This window comes from Ambystoma mexicanum, chromosome 3q (genome assembly GCF_040938575.1).
Source record: "Ambystoma mexicanum isolate Mex_15411 chromosome 3q, UKY_AmexF1_1, whole genome shotgun sequence".
Classification (NCBI taxonomy): domain Eukaryota; kingdom Metazoa; phylum Chordata; class Amphibia; order Caudata; family Ambystomatidae; genus Ambystoma; species Ambystoma mexicanum.
Genome location: NC_090926.1, coordinates 782,147,447 through 782,167,622, shown reverse-complemented (window position 1 = coordinate 782,167,622; position 20,176 = coordinate 782,147,447). Strand labels below are relative to the sequence as shown.

The window sequence follows — 20,176 nt, the reverse complement described above, 5'->3', positions numbered from 1 at the left end:
GGGGTGGAGGGGCAAGGGAGCATGCCTACGTGGAGTACCCACATGCAGGCAGAAGACACATGCACGTCAGTCATGCAATGACATAGTCCCAGTGCTGAGAGGAAAGACACCCCAGGCTACATGCAGAAGGGCCAGTGAGCTGGAACATGGACCAGAGGGGCAGCCGGGTGAGTAGCATGTGAGTAGGTTGCAAGTGTGGCGATGAGGACAGTCCCTGCCTGCTCTACATGTCCAGCATCCTGCACAGCAGGCACGCATCAGTGAAGCATTGCATGACTTGCACATGAGAACCATGTACACATGACATGTAGTAGCAGTCAAGCCCAACACATCAAACAAGCAAACCACACATGGCCTCGACAAACACGCAACAACACTCACTGGACGGGGCATCAAAGTCCAGCATCTCTCCCACTCCGACCATTCCTGCCGGTATGAACTCTGCAACAACTGACTTGTGTGGTCTTCTATCATTTGTTTTGTTCATGTCACAATGTTTTTTTTCACAGTCATTTGTCACCATTGTGTGGGTCTGAGGGACATGTATTCATGGGCATGCTGGTTATGTATTTTCTATCATGACTTTGGGAATTCAATGTGGGGTGTTTGGCCTGGGGTGGGATTTGGGTGGCTATAAGGCCCATGGGTCTGGAGTGTGATGACTTTGGGTGGGGGGACATGAGTCGGGGCCTGCTGGCAGGTGCCCGGCACTGCTGGGTGGGTGGGGGTACAGTGGGACATGAGTCCGGGCCTGCTGGCAGGTACCCGTCATGGGGGTGGGTGGATGGGTGGGGGACATGAGTCGGGGCTCACAAGTGCATGGTGCCATGTGGGCTGCCTGCAGGGCATGGTGAGGGTTGTAGGGTAGTCCCATGTGGTGTGGGCTGCCCGCAGGGCATGGGGAAGGGGGAAACTGCATACCCGGGAGGGCCCACGATGCCAAATCGCATGTGAAACTCCCCGCGTACACCCCAAATACACATACCCCCCTCTCGCCTGGAGTATCGCGTCTGCAACTCCCCGCATACACCCCAAATACACGTACCCCGCTCGCACAGGGCCCATCGCGTGTGAAACTCCCCACGTACTCCGCCAAATACACGTACCCCGCTCTCGCCTGGAGTATCGCATGTGAAACTTCCCACGCACCCCCGAAATACACGTACCACACTCGCCCAAGGCCTATCGCGTGTGAAACTCCCGGCGTACCCCCCCAAATACACATACCCCACTCTCACCCAAGGCCTATCGCTTATGAAAATTTGCGCAGGCTGCCCATCCACCCTCCCCATGCCCTACAGGCAGCCCATTCACCCTGGCCATGCCCCACAGGCAGCCCACACCACAGGGGGGACTTTTTCCATGCAATTTACCTGGCGCGAGCAGGGTGCGTGTATTCCGAGGGGTGCACCGGGAGTTTTACACGCGTTTTCGTGGTTGGGGGGGCTGTATGCTGGTCCACTGGCCTTTGCGCCATGTACTGGATTTGTGTTATGTTTTTGGCACACAGGGCGGGGTTGGGGTCGTAACTGGCGCTGCTGCAGGGTTGCCGCGCCACAGCTGTTTATGGATGTATTAATCCATGAATACGCTGTGCCCCGGAATGGGTTTTGGCGCACGCGGCTGGCGCAGACTGCCGTACGCGCATTCTGTGCGCCACTTGTGCGTCAAATTCTATGAATTACCCCCTAAATGTTTTCTGTCCTTTCCACACTGATGATTCACAAATCTTTTTCTCTTTCTCTGCATTTTCCTCTTCTCTTCATAACACTGTTCTTTCTTGTTTGCGTTAAAAGTCCTGGATGTCTTCATCTTAATACCTTTAAAACAAAGGTTCTTTTCTTTCCTTCTTCTCACTCCCCTACCCCTCCTCCGTCTAGTTTTCTTCCCCCCCCACCGCTCGAAAGCTTTGTCGTCTTTGACCCTTCTCTTTCCTTTTCTCTACAAATTTCTAATACTGCTTGTTTTCATCTCTATAATCACCATCACTCATGTCATTTTCTTTCATTACAGGCTACTAAACATTTGATATATTCACTTGTCTTTTCTCATCCTAACTATTGCTCTGTTCTTTTATTAGGTCTTCCTAAGTCTGATTTCGCCCCTTTATGTTCTGTTTTCAGTGCTGCTAGATGTCTTCTTTTTCAACTGCCCTTTCGCCCTTCTCTTAGTTCTGCTTCCATGCTTTCTCTTCATCTCTAGCTTTTTTTTCCTTTTAATTTGTCTATAAAGCTATTTATGGTCTTGCTCCTTCTTAGCTTTGTTCTCTGGTCTCTTTTCACTCTCCTCCTCATTCTCAATCTATTTCTCTCCTCTCTATTGCTAAACCACCTTTTGCCTCTTCTCGATGTTGTTCTTTTTTTCTCCCGTCACCTAAACATTTGAATGCTCTTCCATTATCTATGTGTGGCTCTTCTACCTATTATATACAGTTCTCAATTAAACACGGACCTCCTTCTGTCTTCTGTGTCGTCTCAGATTGATTTCGACTTTTTTTCCATCATTGTAATTTTTGCTGTACCAACGTAAACGTTCTTTTTGTAATGTGCGAAATCACTCAAACACAAAATACAAGCGTGTTGCCATTGTCCCCTTCTGTGGAAATCCCTTTGAAAAGATAAGCTTCCACTTACTGTTCTGGCTAGTCGCAAACAGATCTTCTTGTAGAGTCACCCTAAAGATGAAGATCTCTGCAAGGCCTTCTGGGCAAAGCTCTGACTGTTTGGCAAACATAATCCAAACTGCTCAAGGCATCTGCCATCACGTCCTCCATTCGAGCCAAGAGGGATGCTGAAATACAAATATCATTCTCTAGTGCCCAGAACCATAGCTGCCTCACTTCCCTAAACAGGGGCAGTGAGCGGACGCCACCCCCTCTTGTTGAGATAATGCATGGCCACTGTGCTGTCAGTTACAACCAGAACACCTTTCCCCAGTATTGAAGGAAGGCCATCAGAAGCAGTCTGATAGCAAGGTTTATATGATACCTGGACTCTACCAGAGAGCAAACCCACTCACCCAGAGATCTCCCAGGTGAGCATCCCAACCTTTCAGTAATACATCCCAGACAATTGTGGCCTCCGGCCAAGGCTACTAGAATGGTCCCCCACCCGCAAGGCTACTAGAATGGTTCTCCACCGCCCTCCCATCATCATCATACCATCTTGATGTCTCCAACCAGAATATCCTCAGCGTCCATCCTTTGACATGACAGGAGCTGACAGGTTGCTGGAAAACAGACCACTGGCTTTGCAGAAGCCACAGGAGAGATCTCATTTTAAGATGGGCCATAATCACCTCGAAAAATGCAGCTGCTGGTAGTATGCATGAGTTCTGGAACATTTCAACCATCTGCACAACGCTGCCGACTGTGTCTAAGAGGGGTTAAGTGTTCCCCAACCAAATATCCATACATTCGGATGTACTGGATAATCTGGGAAGGCGTCAACTGTAACCTTTAAATTGATGGAAAAGCCCAACACATGCAGTAGCCAGCAAGTGTATTTACAATGATTTTGCACTTGGTCTGGCAAACAACCTCAGGTGAGACAAGTAGGGAAAAACATGAATGTACGCTCTCCTGAGAAGATCCGCCATTACTGCCATCAACTTGGTGAAAACCCTCAAGTGAAGATCAACCCAAAAGGCAGCTGCTTTAACTGATATTGGGTGCCACTTACCATGAACCTCAAGAACTTCCTGTGCTTTGGATGAATCAGCACATGGAAATAAGAATCCTGAAGATCCAGCAACACCAACCAACCCTGTACTGCAGAGCCTGCAGGAAGTGCCTCAACATCACCAAAATGAAAAGGTCCTTCCTTCTAATCTTGTGCATGTTCCTAAATACAGAAGGGACACAGCCCTGCTCCTTTCTTCGGAACATGGAAATACCATCCCTTCCCCTTTTCTTACTAAGGCCCCAGCATTCACTACCCACTTAGCCAGAAGGAAGTGCAGTTCTTCCAGGAGCACTGGATCTAGGGCCCAGGAAGTGTACACCAGTTGCAAAACCCATGCAGCCAAAGTTATTGCTAGTCATTCTTGCGCATGCAGGGAGATGAGACTTCCGACATGTCAGGAATGGGGAGAGGGTATCTAAAAACTGTTTTGCTAAGGTAGTCACCAAGGGCACTGGAGTGGTTAAGGAATGCTCTTTCTGCAAGCCACTACCTTGGCCTAGAGGCATGTATCTTCTTTGTATATTCGTACAGCAGCCATGATCAGTTCAGCACAGATGGGCATACAACATGAAATACTTGAAACAATGACCTCTGGCAAACGTAGCCGAAGGAACAACTTGTGTGTAGCTGGCTGGACCAGCATCCCTAGAGTCCTTCCATTTCTCCAGGAGCTTGTCAGCTTTTGTACCAAAGAAGTTAGTGCCATCCAAACAGCATGTCCTACACCTTACCTTACATGTCTGGGGCGAACCTCAATGTCCCTCATCTTTGAGAACCGCCTCAGAACTCAAGCCCATCCACCTATCAACCACTCAAATATCTGGAACAGACTGACTCATTTTTCCACACAGCTGCTTTATCCCCAACCTACTGCCCCAATTTACAAAACCCACATCTTCCACAACCTTCTCCATGCTCCACTGTAAATAGCACTCACACTGACCACCACTGGAGCGGCTAGTTGGCAGAACTAGGGGACTTTGTCATGCTCAAAGGAGAAAAAGGTTTGTGCACCATCTTGATAAAACAGACAGAAAGAAGAAACAGCTGTTCACTACATGATAGGCAAACGAATCAAATTCTGCACACAAAACACAGCTTAATAGTGTGCATTTATTCATCGTTTTCCGAGGAAGAAAATGAATCTTTCCACTGTGATTCAAAGATACTCAGCTGGGCCTGAACCGAACTCGCTTATAGAGTCCACTGGAAAAAGTCAGCTACCAAGGCTAGCTCATAGGCTGCCAGAGTCCGGGTGTTGGATCGCTCAATGGCTGCAATCCTGAGTCCCGGTCTTGGATCTCTCAATGGCTGCAATCCTGTCTTCAATTGAGATCCAGCTTTGGTTAGTAAAGACCAACACTCATTACCCTCTGGGTCGTTCAATGGTGAGGGGGGGGGGGGTTCAATTCAATCACTGAGCAACCTCCGTCACTCCAGAGAGGATTAAAGGCAGAAGAGACCGGGGGTCTTTCAGATCTTGCACAATGGGGCACGTTTTGGATGTTAAAGCAGATGTTAATCAAGCAACTCTTCACCAGAATTAAAGTCACACCAGTAACAGTAAGAGATCATCCAAACACAGTTTTAGCAAAGGTCAATACAGCAGAACAAAGAACACCTGCCTCTTCTCACCCCTCCCCCTGCCCCTCTCGCCCACCCATCCCCTAAAACTCCTCCAAGTACAAACCTGGGAGAGTAGTGAAAAGAACATGTATTGCTTTTTTCCATCTTTTCTGGTAAATGAGGTGCTCTTCTCAGTAGACTGCATGTGGCTTTGCGGTAATCTCTGTATAAGAACGACATGTTGGGGGGGGGGGTCACAAGTACACAATTACTTTTTTAATCTCCTTTTACTAATGGTGATGGCAGCTATTTGGCTCTTTCTTGATATACACTGTAGCTATAATGACGCTCACGATCACTGTTGTTGATCTCTACCAACTGTTTGTATGCATTCGATGCTATTTTTTTAAAGAAAAGTTTGTTGCACAATAAGATACATTTTTTTTTTACAGTTTACCACTGTGCCCTCAAACCGGATAATTTGCCAGCATGTTTCTCTGCCGCTGTGTTTAACTGGAGAACCCAGAAGCAGCACAGAAAACCGTAAAAGGCAACACTTATTATTGTGTTTTTTTTTAATTCTCAGATCAACAAATCACCAATAAACAACTTAAAGTTGAACGTGCAATTTCTAATGTTACTTTTTACTGCATGCTTGTGACCACCGAACACAGAGCTCTTATGCATAGTTCAGTTCCCTACTGTATGAAAGCTATGGTGCCCTTCCAAATCACAAATTAAGGTTGTCCCAATTTTAAATCCAGGTGGTTGGCAGCTACCTCATTTCCATTCACTTATTACTGACCTGGTTGGTCAAAAATGCTACTGCTGCTCACAAACATTATAAACTTTAAGAATGGTATCTGGTGAACAGGGTTAAGAAGATGCGGGACACTTGTAGAGACTGTGAGGGGTCTCTCACTACCCAGTCTAGCCTAGCAAAAACACTTTCATCCTTGGGCAGTGGTGTGTTACACCTGTGTGTGGTCCGCCCTTTGTCCAATCCCACAATAGAGGTGTCAAGTTAAAGCACAACACGGACCCAACACAATGGAGTAGTCATCCTCTAGCCAGCTAAGACACATCACGTTGGGCTGATGAGGGCTCCACTGTTACACCAACAATGAAGACAGAGTGCAGGACCATTGTGCTCTTCTTGGTCAAATGCGACAAGTCACAATGCAACAATTGTGTGCACTTCACTCCTCTGCAACAGCTTTTGAGTGGGATAGGCCACTCCTCTGCCGCAGCTTCTGAGTGAGGCAAGCCAGCAGAGAACACTACTGAATCCATGTCGGACGATAATTGCGTACAGTGTTTGGTGTGTGATCTTGAGTTACTGCGACTTCCTCCTCTCAGCCAGTTCTGCCAGTTGCCGCTGCCGAGCCTCTTCCACCTCCAGGCGCTTTCCCTCATACTTCACACGTTCCTTTGCCCGGAGCTCCTCCACATCAGTCAGAAATCGGTGCCTATCACAGACCAGAGAAATAAAAGGGCAAATAAAAATAATTTCCAAAGGATAGAAAAAGAGCGCAGGTGGACTTTCTGTCAAGGAGATCAGCAGTAGTTCCAGAAACTTCAATTTTCGCACAGCACATTTACCCCACACACAGATGTACAAAGCAGGAACAAGGGAGATTATTCCCTGGTCAGAAAACCAGGCAGCCGATTAGTAGTATACACTACCAAACTAGCTGCAACTGAGTAATGGGGCGGGGGGGGGGTTGCATTTTTCAAAACACCACAAATCATAATCAGCTGGTATTTTCACCCCAACATCATACAAAGGGCATAGGGGTCACATCATCACTAAGGTTTATGAAAAGATCCTACAGCATTTATGTGCAATGCTGCTAAGAAATGTTATGTCATGGTAGGTTCCTAGAGGCAGATAGACGTGCTTGCCAGCTTGCTGGGGCCATGGAGATGCATCTGCATTCTTGATGAAACCGTAGAAGGCTTCAGTGGCTTTCAAAGGCCGGAAAATGCCCAGACACTCCTATGGCAGACGGATGCACACAGCTTCCTCTGCTCCCAGGGCCATGCAGTGGACTATCTGACAAGCATAGGCCCTTGGCAGATTGTCTGAAGCTGGTAGATGCTGACCGTTGAACTCCTACAACATATATATGCGTTCAGCTGTGTTCCTGGAGTGAGCAGAAGCCCTCGTGTTCTCTATGGGGCAGGTGTATATGCCCAGTAACACAGGCACTTACAAGGGTCACTTACTGGGGCAGGTAGAGGTCATCCACAGGCTTCCTTGGTATGGTGGTTACACAAACGACCAGTCTGGATTATTTACTTTAGCGGCAATGTGAAGAGTGGAGCAGCGCATGAAATGGGCCGTAACAAGATCGAGCAGCGCTCCTGCAAGACTTGTCTTGGCGGAGTCCTGCCCTGTCCTGTCCTTTCCTGTCCCCAGACCCAGGGGCTTGCCCACGACACGCACGAATCTGCTCTGAAGCCACGTTATCACAAGCATGTGCAACTTGCGCTTCAACAAGCAGGCGACTTTCAGGAGAGACTGAAGCGCTGACAAATCTTCTGAAATCTGTCTGCTCATTAAAGCGTGGGTTGCTTGTGTGTGTGTGTGTGTGATAACTCAACTTTACTATGCTCAGCGAGATCTGCCTGAAGATGAGTTTTCATACCATACCTATTACCTAATATCATATGCCCCCTGCATTTAGTCTACTTGTATAGATTAGCCCCATCTTGCATGTAGCCTTATTTGGGTAACTTACCCATATGCGCACTTAACCTGTTTGTGTAGATTAGCCATGTTCAGCATCTGGTCTAATTATATTTATGCTCCCTGCTGCGCCCCGAGATGGGCCTGGTGTAGAAAATGTATCGTGCTGGGCTCTGCTCCCTGAGATGGATTGTTGGGGGTAGGAAACGTACCACAATTGGATGGATTATTGGCAACATTAATGTGTCACACCTAGAAGGATTTTTGGGGGTAGGAAATGTACTACACTTGGATGGATTGTTGGGGGTAGAAACTGTATTGCCACTAACTAAACATACTAAAAACTCACCATTCTGCATACTAACCCTCAAACTCTGACCTAAACACAACCATACCTCTACTGCACCACAAACTGCACTAACTTTAACACCCAACATGAAACCAAACCATACACAACCAGACCTCAACACCACATGACCGCTACCGACTGAAAACGCACCAACGATCAGTGACCAGTTTCTCCGAACTGAAGCTGCCAACAGCACATCAAAGCTTCCTTAACTATTCTCCCTCACAATCCCACTAACAAATGCCCAACCCCCTCCAATTGCAGATCCACCAGAGCGCCAAGAGACCATGCAAGCGGCAACAGTGTGCGGTACAAGACCCATTAACATAGCATAACATACCACAACATGCACAAGTAACCCACGTTTCAACAAGCAGACACTTTCCCATGCCGGGTCTACTGAAACTGAATACAGAGACAGCCAAAGCCTCACATACTCGTTGCATCTGTCCAAAACTGGTATTTATGTCCTACAATGTACAGGCACTTTTTTTTAGGGCGAGTAGTATGACAATTAAAATCGCAGACCCCACCTTATGTTCTGATAATGCTCTTTGCTTGTATGCGGATCGACAGTATTGGGTTCTATAAAGAGATACTGTACTGCATGAACTAACCTGGGGCCATGCCCCTCTCCCCCACCCCCCATGGATGCGAGGGATCCCCCAGTAAATTGTTTCAATTTCCAGAACTGGCGGGCGGGTGGACGCCTACCCGCAATCGAACTGACAAGACACCCCTTGGTATGAACAGCAGGGGGATAAGAGGAGTGAGAATAACAGCCCCTTTCCCTTCCCCATCTTGCATAAAACTTGAGAACGATTTATGACACCCCTTTAGTTCAGATCAAGCAGTGATCTGCACAGACGAGCAAAGGACAATGGCTAAGTAGTTGTGGCCTAAGAATCAGGGAAAAGGTAAGCGGAGCCCGAGGGTGGATGAAACCCGGGTTATAAACAGGAGCATCAGTTATCACTCAGTAAGCAGGCACTGGCTCTGACGAGTTAAAATCACTCCTCCACCTGTGATGCATCCAGTTTTCTTTTGCCCATAATCTAACTCCACATATACTTCATACAATTTACAGCTGTGCCCTAAAGTTCCTTTATACAGATAACCGATATACAGGGATTATCTTTCTATGACACCAGGTAGCTTGGGAAATCCCTGGTACCAGGAGATGACCAGCCCCTGGAGAGGGCGGTAGAGGGACAGCTTGCACGGTGGGCCACCCCCCCACCATGGCTCCTCCCAGGAGGAAGGGGCGTCCCTGGGCCGAGCCACATCCGGCTTGACTCCAGGGAGCGGATATAAGGTGGGAGGACTGGTAAGCCCAGTCTCCCTTAGCCCCCCCACCTCCTGAAGTAGGAGCCCATTCAGTCGTCGTAGTAAAGAAAGGCAGGAGCGGTTTGCCTTGGCCAGGTATGGCCTTGGGTGGGGTGTTGGGGGTCGGGGGATGTATATTCCCAGTGGCTTGGTGCTGACCGGCTGGTAAAAGGGATAATGTATCATGTGTGAAAATTGGGCATGTACGGTCTCCGCACCGGCAGGCACTTGCATCCCTGTAGTTCTCGGCCCAGTTGTCCTGAACCGGCAAGACCAGCTCTCCTGTATTGATGGGGTGTACCACGTACTGTCACATTCTGGGGAGGGGTGGGGGGGGTGTGAGGGGTCAGATGCGGGTCGCTATAATGATGGAATTGTTGTGGTTTCCCCCGGGTGGCCACCGTGCCGCTGGGGGGTTGATTTCAATGTGTTGCAGTGGCTTTGCTTAGGCCTGTGCGGCCGCCAGGCTGCATGGGGAGGGGGGGCTATTGCAATGTTTCGATGTATGGTGTATTACTGTGTGGCCGCCACATGGTTGCTAGTTTCACAGCAAAGTATCAATATGGCTTTATATAGTGTCATGTGCGGCCTCTGTGCCATTGAAGGGGTTATTACAATGTTTCTTCAACGTGTGGTGGGTGGCATGGTGCATCACCTTTCATAACTCTCATACCCTCATGAGTCCATTTCCAATTCCCTTTCTCACTTAGGTTGGCTTCCTTTCCACTCCCAACTTAAATTCCACTCCCTTTGTCTTGTCTTTAAATCGCTTCATGACCTTTCTCCTCCTTACCTCTCCTCTCTTCTCTCTGCATACACCCCCTCTCGCTCTCTTCGTTCTGCTGATCTCTTCTTTCACTCAGTCCCCCCACCTCCTTGTGCCTCCTCTCGTTTCCTCTCTTTTTAGCGACTCACCTCCTTAAACTGGAACTCCCTAACTTTTTCTATCCACTCCTCCCTTACCTATTCCTCCTTCCGCTCCTCATTGAAATCACTCCTTCAGTCCCCTCCCTGACTTCCTTCCCTCTCTCCCTCTCCTTCCTCCTACTCTTCACTTTACTCACTACTTTCTCTCCCTCATCCCTCCTTCGCCACCCCCTTCCTCTCCTTTCCCCTTTTCTTATGCAAATTGTTCTACATGCCGATTTTCTGGTTTGATTCATGTTTACTGTTATTGCTTCTACTGTTCCATGTTTAATGTGTTCTTGTTATTAACGGTAAAGCGCCTTGGATTAAGGCGCTATATAAAACAATAAATACAAACCTACTTAGAGAGGCCGAAGAGGAAACACACCACCAAGCAATCCCTTCAAAAAGGTATTTAACATTAACTTTGCAAACACAATGTGCTTGTGGTGTAAGATAATTCATTAAGCAGGGGGGGATAGCCACCTTTACTGCCTTCAGCTTGCCATTAAGGATACGTTAACACAGCAATTTAGAAAAATACATATTTTAATAGTTGATTTACACTATTAAGATTATGGCAGCGATTAATTAGCCATACAAAATACACAATGCAACGAAGAATAGCTCTGTACAAAACACATCAAAAACTAGGGGAATTTGATTTCACCCTATTAAAGTGTCTGGTGCTCTGTGGTTTCCCACTGGTCATACTTCATTCGCAAAGCGCTCCTTTACCTGCATACCATTCATACAGTTCCAAACATACCAAGATTCATACTCAGCTTCATAAAAAACATATCTATTAAAATATTTAAAAAAAAAAAACACATTTATGTGCCCAACATGTTTCTTTCCCTCGGATTTTAGTGTAGGAAATTCATCAGGTGCTTGTGGTTTTGTACAGTGTAACTCTTCAATATTGGAAAAAGCAGCCTAAACAACATAAGTGATTCCTGCTTTGATTCACTTTGATGCTCAGGTCCTTAATCCATGAGCGAGACACTCCCATGTATCAACAGTGGACATCTGGCACTACAACGAAAAAAACAAACATTGGATGTAAACTCTCCATATGTTAGTGAGCCTTTCATACCAAAAGGTGACTCGTCAATGATTTGCTGGAGCAGGACCTCTGCTCAGTGCATTATGCCTCATTTGCCCAAGCCATGCTGATGGCGACCGCCATGGGAAAATGGGCACTCTTGGCCAAGGTGGACATATAATCAACATGTTGCCTTTTACCTGTACACCCAGACAGTTTCCATCTTTGAGGGTTGTTAGGGAGAATTCTCTTCTAATGCTAATTTCTCTTACCTATAGAGTCCCCATCAGCTTTGCTGGATTTGAAGGGTTTATTTTTTTCTCCTGCTAAGAGTGAGACCCTTTTTTCCCCACTTTTAGACAGATTGCTAGTGTATGTTTTAGGCTATCTTGTATGCTTATGGTCTAAGGGTTTTTTTTCTCACCCTTATAGGAATCATCTTTTTAGCATGTGTGGTACACAGCACCCTCCGTGCCGTACCACAGGGGTGTCGTAGCGACCCCCAAACATAGACTGCATACCTTGGGACGGACTACTGTCTCCCAGCGCATCTAAAGTCCCCATTGACTTTACTAGTCAATAAGTATGAACTAAACCAGTACAACCCATCTTAATATCGAAGTACTGGGAAGGGTTAATAGTTTTTCCCTAGTGTTCATTTTCGAGGGAGTACCGTACAGTCCCTCTCTCAAATGTTTATGGCTGGTGGCAGTGGTTACTATTTTCCTCTAATATTTTCCCATGGGATTTTCCCATTGTTCAAGGCTACCACTTTCACTGACAGCCTCTAACATACCGCCAGTTTATTTTAATAATAACTTTACTCCGGTAGGTTTTTATTGCCAGAACTTTAATAATATTTCTTTCTCATGTCTTTCTCTGAAATCCTAACCCAGGTCGGGGATCCTTTGTTCGTCCTTTTGGCGGGCTTCTGCACAGAAGCCCTCCTCTCGGCACCACTGAGTCTGGGGTAGATAGGGTGTGTGGGAGGGGGAATAGGCACCCTGGACAGGGTTGCCTACGCAACTCAAGTCGCACTGTGCCCCGATAGGCTGGGGGGGTTCTCCCGCCAGGAGAGTCACCACACTGTGTGAGTGATATGATATGATATTTTATTTGTATCGCGCTCGTACACAAGTGTTTCAGAGCGCGACAAGACAAGGGAGGGGAAACAGGGGAGAAACAAAACAACGATCTTACTAGGCCCAGTGACACTGAACATGCAAGTGCATGGGAGGGGAAAAGTGCATGGAAGGGGAGAATGGAAAGTGCAGAGCAGAGGAGAACAGATAAAGAATAATAAATACAAATAAATAGATGAAGCAATACAGAGGGAGTGCGGTCAGCAAGTAGCAAGAGCTGTGTTTACGGCAGCAGAACTGGGTAAGTCTGATAAGTGCATAAAAGAAGAAAAATGGGGGGTGTGGGGGACTGTGGGGGTTACAGGTAGTCCCCAGTGCAAGGGGTGGCCAGGAGGCAGTGCAGAAGGGTGGCAGGGTGACCAGGTACCTGGGCACGGGGGACAGAGGGTGGCCAGGTGCACAGTGCCAAGAGAGCGGATCAGCAGGACAGAGGGGGCTGCATAAATGGGGGGTCTTGCTGCATAAAAGCAGGGTCCTGAGGACTGGAGGACAAGACGTCGCCACTGAAACTAAGAAACTGAAGACATCTGCAATGACTGAACCACCGGTGAAGCCCTGCTGCAGATCCTCACCACTTTTCTCCAACAATTTGAGAAGATCTTCATCTGCAAGAGTCTTCTTCCCTTGAGCTGGTGGGGCAAACCAGTTCACCAATCACGTTCCAGGACCTGCCTTGGTCGAATCGCCAGTGCCCTGCACTCGGAGATCAGATAGCCAGGCACCCGTCCACCACGACCGCGATTTAAAGGAGCGTGCCTTGTATTCGTTTTGTCAGCACTGCGGCTGGCTTCATCCCTGGGCAGTGCAGTAACTCGAACCTTCCTCCACGACAAGAGCCTCTCTTCCTCTGCTGGATCTCCTGAACTGCAGGAACTACCACCACCGCAGGAACCTTTTCCACTTTAAAGGTACATTGTTCCGCCAGGCCTCCGTTTCGTTGGGTATCGCTAAAGGTGTTTTAAATCCTTTACTTACCTACTGGGTTGGCCGCCCCTCTCGTCTAACATTGCCTTTTACCTTCTGCAACCGCCTTTTCAAATCGGTAAACAAAGACTTGACTGCAGCTACTAGATCAGTTTGAGCCTGGGCACAATGCCTTGTACCATTGACTCTGGCACCGGCCTATTGACGCTGGATAAATCTGTTACAACTGCCTTCTCTAGCTTGCTTCTCACCTAGAAATGTGTTGGTGCACCTAACTCTTATAACCACCTTTTTCCTTCCCCTTCTTAATATTGTGAAGTGCCATGTTGCTCGGTTTTCACCTCAGTATTGCATATGCTAAAGTACTGCCTTGCCTAACTTGTTCACAATCTACTTGGGAAGTGTTGCTGGTGTGTTAAAGAGTCTAAACCTGTATAACTGTCCTTTTCCTCCCTTCTGAGAAATTGTTAGAGTGCCATTTCTGCTTGGTTTACACTGTGCCGTTTTGCTCAGTGTTCACTCTTGCCCAAACTTGGCTACAATTTAAATAGGGAGTTATGTATACTTTTCTTGACTGTTTTAACTTGCTTTAATAATAGTGATTTGTGTGTGAATCACAGAGTGTGTAAAATAAATATATATATTCTTTTTGATACAAAGCTTTGGTCAGCGTTTCCTTGTCCCATAGTACTAAAGCCCTAATGTGCAAACCCTGAATACTGCTCATCTCCCTCTTGAGATAAGTCTGACTGCTTAGCCACAGCTACCAACTAAATCTTTGTGGTACGGACCGATACCAAAGGGGATTTTCTTGCATATACCTGTAGTCTTAATCTTCTGTAGTACTCCCTAAGGGACCTGCACAGGATTCTGCCTAACAGGGATACCAAAGAGAGGGTGGTGACTACATTGACAAATGCATGCCAATGCGTTGCTCTGTCTTGCGCACTGTTTGAGGCATTTACCACATCCTTGGAAAGGGCGGCGCGCAGAATTGAGCAGCGGGGTAACATCATCCATTACCTCTGTGACTTTATGTTCATGGGCCGGGAGGGGTCGCCAGACAGTGGTCAAGCTCTGTCTTTCTTTAAAAACTTGGACAGGATGGGGATTCCACTGGCACCAGAAAGAACGCAAGGACCTACAGAGGTATTAACCTTTTTAGGGATTGAAATAGATACAGTAAAGGGTACTTACAGGTTGCCACAGGAGAAGGTTTCTGAGTTAATCACCGAAATAGAGAGCCCTTTGTCAAAAGATAGGACCACGCTAGAGGGGGTGCAATAATTGTTGGGGAAATAGATTTTTGCAGCTAGGGTCATTCCTGCAGGTAGGGTGTTCGCTCGCAGATTGGCAAGGGCGACAGCCAGTGTTTCATAGGTGTATCACCAGATCCGGCTGGGATCAGGATTAAAAGATGATTTATGCATGTGGCGGTCATTCCTCTTAAGAGTTTAATGGGCTGCTATTGTGGAGAAGCAGAAGCATGTGGCAAACCAGTGGCGAGTTACAGATGTACTCTGAAGCTTCAGGTAATGAATGATTTGGGGCAATGTTGGGTCAGAAGTAGTGTGCACAAAAATGGCGACCCAGTAGCATAAGAAGGGGAGAACAAACAATATCATGGCACTCAAGCTCTTCCCCATTGCCATAGCTCTCACATTGTGGCCCAGGGAATTGGAAAACAAGAGGGTGTTATCTGTTGTGATAACAAGGCAGTGGTTCAGGCCATAAATATGCAATCAGCTTCATGCCCGGCGGTTATGAGCCTTTTAAGGAGATTGGTATGGGTCTGCTTACACAGGAATATCCAATTCAGGGTTCGACATATACAGGGTGTGGTGAATGTTGCAGCTGACTTTTTCGTTTTCAGTGGCGCAAGTTTCGGGAGACCAATCCAACGGCAAGGAAGGAGGGGGCGTTGTTTAGGAGCCAGTGGTGGCAGCTGGTGTCGTGGACAAGGAACTCTGGACCTTGGGGGAGCGATCACTCACACCAAATTCTAGGTCCAGGTACCGGCAGTGCTATGGTAAGTTTTTGAATGCGTCAGAAGCATTGCAAAAAACAGACTGTTCACTAGAGGGGCGGGTACGTACATTTGTGACATGGGCACATGGTGAAGGAAAGAGCAGGAGCTGGGCGATGGGACACCTTGCAGCCATAGCTTTTTATTGCAAATTAACGGGAATGAGGATACCCACCAAAGACTTAATACGGATGGCAGTGAAGGGATGGGGCCGGTCAGAAGGACCCAAGCAGGATGGTCAGATACCCATCGACTTTGAGTTGTTGCAAAAGCTATTTATTAATTGGGCGCCTTGCATGGGGTATGCTCTGAGATTTTGAGGTGGCACTGTTCAGGGTGGCATGTTCACTGGCATTTTTTGTGGCTTTTATGGTTAGTGAATTAGTAGTAGCTCATCGGGACCGCTTCAGGAAGGCTCTAGCCTTGAAGGATGTGCAGTTGGGGTCCAGAACTGACAGTGAGGTGTTGAACCTCAAGTTGCGACAGTGCAAGAATGACCAGAGGGGAAGGGGAAGCGGGTTGTGCTGTACAAATCCACCCGCAACGGCAGTTGTCCATTTGCACTTTTGAGAGTCTTATTGGCTAAGAGGCCCCAGCAGTAGGCCCCGCCTTATGCATGCTAGCGGAGCTCCACTGACCAACTACCAATTTAAAAGAATTATGTCAACCACACTTGGTGCCGTGGGCGTACATGGCAAGGGATGGTTCTCCCACAGTTTCTGGATAGGTGCCGCCATGACTGCCTTCCTGCAGGGCATGCCAGCACCAGCAATTCAAAGAAATAGGCAGATGGCCATCAAACAATTTCCAGTTTTATGTTAGGCCACAGGGCGAGCCTGAGTCCAGTTTGGGCACTGATTTGAGGAAGATCTCAGCATGATAAAGGACTGACTCACTGGATTATGACCAAATAGGCCTTTCCAAATGTTTCTCAACTATGCAATTTTGTTTCAACAGATGATGCCATATGGATTATGGGGCACTCATGAATTACTCGGGCTGAGAACGCGCCCCTCTATGGAGGATGACTCCCGATTTCGGATTACAAAAGAACAGGGTGGTTTGGCTCGGGCACCAGGTATGAGGTGGCATTCTTTGTTACCAACAGTGCACAGGCAGCTGCAGTGGAGGCCAGCACCCCGAGTTTTAGTGGTACATTTTGGGGGTAACGACCTTGTCATCATGGGGAGGGGCAGACTATGGGCCGAGATGCAAGTGGCCCACATTGGTGCAGAAATTGCCTGGCACTGACATAATCTGGTCAGATTTGGTGCCCAAACTACAGTGGCGGGGGGGACTGCATCTCAGATAGGGATGGAAAAGTCCAGGCAGATTTGGAGATTGAACAAAGGGATCAAGAAATTTGCAAAGGCAGCCTGGGATTTGTTTTGTATTTTTTATGCATTTAGGAATTTGTATAGTGCATAACCCCAAAGAGGGAACCGGTCAAAACAATTGCATCTGGGCACAGTTGATATATCAGCAAGGAAAATTACCAGAATAAGCTGCTATGTCTTAAACAAAGACATAGTTAGACACAGTTGCCTGAATTTGCTCCGTTTCCACTTTGTGGCTGATGGGGTGCATTTATCTGAGAAAGGGAATGATCTCTTCCTCACAGCTATACTGGGGGCATTGATGAAGGCGGGCTGCAGCTAGACCATTTGGTAAGTAGGAGTCTTGTCTGGGGGCATTTCCAAAGCGTGGCAGAGTTTCGGGGCAGTCCTAGCCGGGGAGGAGTTTGACGCTGCGGTTTCGGCTGTGGGCAGTTTCCCGATGGCCGCACTCGAGCCAAATTTGGACGACAGGCACTGAGTCCCTTAGGGACAGTTGAAACTTCTTGTCAACGAGATTCAGTGGTCCCGAAGAATTACTGCTTGACAGTTATAATCAGAGGGGTATGTCCGCTACTCTGCTAACCGGAAGTGATAAAAGTCCCAGGAACATTAAGACAATGACATTGCCCGGCCTATGAGACAGCTTAGAAGTCTAAGGAGTTGAAACATTAAGTTACTTAGGACTGGGACAGCCCCCCGTTTTGTTGTATGCTCCAATAAATGTAATCTTGTATTTCCAAACACAAACAGTCTGTAATTTTTTTTAGCAGGTATAGCTAGTGCACAAAGTCTTTTTTGCCCCTCAGAAAAGGGGGTGGGCAATCGGGGATGACACCGCTAAGGGTATGTCCCGCCCCCAGAGGGGGCATTAGAGGACAGCCTGCATAGCGGGGCGCCCTTCTGGTCACCCCCCTCCCCCTGTGGGAGGCACTCCCACCTTGGAAGGGGCGTCCCTGGGCCAAGCCACATCCAGCTGGGCTCGTGAGCGGATATAAAGCAGGGGGTACTGGCAAGCCCAGGCTTTGTCCTCAGCCCCCCAGCTGAAATCCTTGGTAGCTGCTATAATCAGGCAATACTGAGCAGCTAAAGAGATTTTCTAGCAATGTTGAAGCAAGGACATTGGTCAAGGTTAAAACGCTGCATTTAATGTATTTCATAACACCCTGAGGCAGCCGTACTTCGGCCATTACTTTCAGAGCGCATTAGCATAGCTCCCATATGGACAAAACCACGCAGGACAAGGGGAGGCGGTCCTGCATATCAATCACCTTCAACAACGGAGTATGCCTATATTTACAATGGCCAAAATGAAACCACACGCCCCAGAGTGCAAAGTGTAGAGCCAAGCCTAACTCTAGTTGCCACAAAGCTACACATACAATCGGGGCTGGTCATTGGCCCGGCTTTCGCCAGATCTGAGATCGAGCACCAGATGTGTAGATGGATCTCGGGATCCGGCCAGAGTCTGCTGCCCCAAAACCTTGCTCTGGGGAGAAGAAAAAAAAAGCGCATGCAAGCAAACTGTAACTTCCTCTGGTGACCCCATGCAAGAGGTCACAAGAGGAAGTTACAGTCCTCAGCCACGAGCCAGTTTATTTATTTATGCCATGTTTGTCGAATACATGGACACAGATTATTTATTTACGCCATGTTTGTCGGATACATGGACACAGATTATTTATTTACGCCATGTTTGTCGGATACGTGTATCCGACAAACATGGCATAAATAAATATACATGTATTCCAGAAACATCACACACGATGCAGCCACCCAACTGTTTTTAGAGGGGAGCTGCAGGAGTTGTGCTGGTTGTGGTTCGAGTAAAGGAAAACGTTGCCTATGGCGAACAGAAATCACCGTGTTTGGAATAGTACCCAATGGGAAGGTTTTTTTTTATAAAATGGAATGCAAATTGGTCACAACTATTTTCCGCATAGTGAAGTAACTCATCACCAGTGCCATGGAAGTGGTTTAAAGTGGAATTGATGTATAGTTTGGAAAAGAAGAAGCATGAAAGAAACAGTGCCGTTTTAAACTATTGTTTTGGACATTTCCTTTGATCAGAGGTCAACTGCGAGCTCCGCCCCCCTAAACCACGCCTCCTCGGTCACCACCCCTCCAACTCCGCCCCCACCCCGGCCCTTGTGGGATCCCCCACCAATTCTACCACTGCATACAAATGATAAATGAACACTGGAATATTAACTACTCTGGTAATCCTGCCACTAGGCTCCTGCGAGCGGTTCTTGTAGCCGTCTGGTAACTTTGTCACGCCCCAAATAGCTCCTACCCCCACCACTCCACCTCAAATGTGCGGCAGTTACCAAGTCCTAACTTTTCAACAGACAATGCTTGCTGTGAAATGTAATCCAATTCTTGCAATGGAAACGCACATTTACAAGCATGCAAAGTGCTGTTGCCACTTCAAATCTTTGAACGGAAAAAGGTCTCGTATGTGAACGTGCATTGTGGACAGTTTATACACCCCGCCCCGTCACTAGTTCATATTCACCAGCAACACCCTGTCACCCAAATTCTACAGCTCAGACTGAGCTGCTCCACTCCCTTCTACTGTCGAAGTATAGAACAGAAATGCCCCACTTGGGCAGTGTAAACCACTCCGCACCTGTTTACGAAAGCTACGCCCAACCCCAGCAGCACAGCCCCGAAGAGCAGCGGTTTCCCCAGACGTTTCCCGCGGGACATTCTCGAGGGCGGCATCCCGGCTGTAACCGAGCCGAGAGTTCACAGCACGACTATCAGCAATGCGGGGGGGGCACAAAACTAGCGTGCGAGTAGTGCTCCAAAGCAGACGCATTACAAAACAAGCTCAACATCCTGCCGAAAGAAACCGCAATAGGCTTCAACTACAAAATAATGTTGATAGGTAAACAAAGTGAAATTTAGTCCGGAGACTGTACTGCAGCCCCCTTAGCAGTGAGGCCCAGCACGTGGGGGCAGGTCAAAACGAAACGAGTCAGAGAGAAATGGGTATCTGAACGGAGTATATGTGGTTGGCATAGCAACCAGCCAGGGTCAGCCAGCCCGAGGATTTGCGGGGCCAAGTGCAGCAAATTAAGAGCGGCCCCTTAATTTGCATTTGATAACATCACAGGATGTAACATCACAAGATAATAACCACTGCGTATGTAGGCAGCAGCGAAAACATGGTAATCT

General features: G+C 47.7%; 1 long non-coding RNA gene across 1 annotated transcript; it reads right to left on the bottom strand.

Annotated features, from left to right (window-relative positions):
* Nucleotides 1-4,777: 4,777 nt before the first annotated feature.
* On the bottom strand, nucleotides 4,778-19,799 carry LOC138582987 (uncharacterized). The gene is made up of 2 exons (XR_011305131.1): nucleotides 19,626-19,799; nucleotides 4,778-6,718 (listed from the first exon to the last, which is right to left on the bottom strand). It is a non-coding gene; the product is annotated as an uncharacterized lncRNA (long non-coding RNA).
* Nucleotides 19,800-20,176: the final 377 nt, after the last annotated feature.